This window comes from Sinocyclocheilus grahami, unplaced genomic scaffold (assembly GCF_001515645.1).
Source record: "Sinocyclocheilus grahami isolate Dianchi unplaced genomic scaffold, SAMN03320097.WGS_v1.1 scaffold584.1, whole genome shotgun sequence".
Classification (NCBI taxonomy): domain Eukaryota; kingdom Metazoa; phylum Chordata; class Actinopteri; order Cypriniformes; family Cyprinidae; genus Sinocyclocheilus; species Sinocyclocheilus grahami.
The window spans coordinates 769,737-770,425 of NW_015505763.1; positions in this window are offsets into that span (position 1 = coordinate 769,737).

Consider the following 689-nt stretch of genomic DNA (forward strand, 5'->3'; position numbering starts at 1 on the left):
AGTGTCCCAACTTTTTTGGAATCGGGTTTGTATGTGTGTGTGTGTGTATATATACACCTTGCTCTGTGTACTGCGCTAGGCTAACCGAGACTTGTCACTTGTCATAATTGTCACTTATATATTGTTGCTCTTTTGTTAGTTTTGACTGCTTTTATTGTCCCCATTTATAAGTCGCTTTGGATAAAAGCGTCTGCTAAATGACTAAATAAAAATAAGTAAATAATCGGCCAGATTAGCAATAGCTGCCTTTGTACTGTAATATATTTACATATACTGTAGATAATGAAAATGTACAATCTCAGTTCTCTTCATTCTTTTTACAAAGTTGTTGTAGGTTTTATAGGTTAAACTTAACACTATCTTTAACAGAAAAGATGCTTAAATGAGATTTGCTAAATTAAAATTATATTAATGTCAGCTAATTTCATTGTCCTGTATGAGCAAACAGCCTCATGTGCTTTAAAATAATTTTGTATAATTTACATAACGTCAGTGCGTTATTTTACATGTTGTACTATCCTAAAATTGTTAGTTCTTGAATCACATATCTGCATTTCCACATCACCTCTTTTGCATTTTCCTGTTGTATACATCTGTAAATACAGTATATACATCTGCAATAGCATGTACACTAAGTTTGAACTCAAAACACAACCATTTTTCCCCTAGCAGCCTGACTAGTTTTTTCC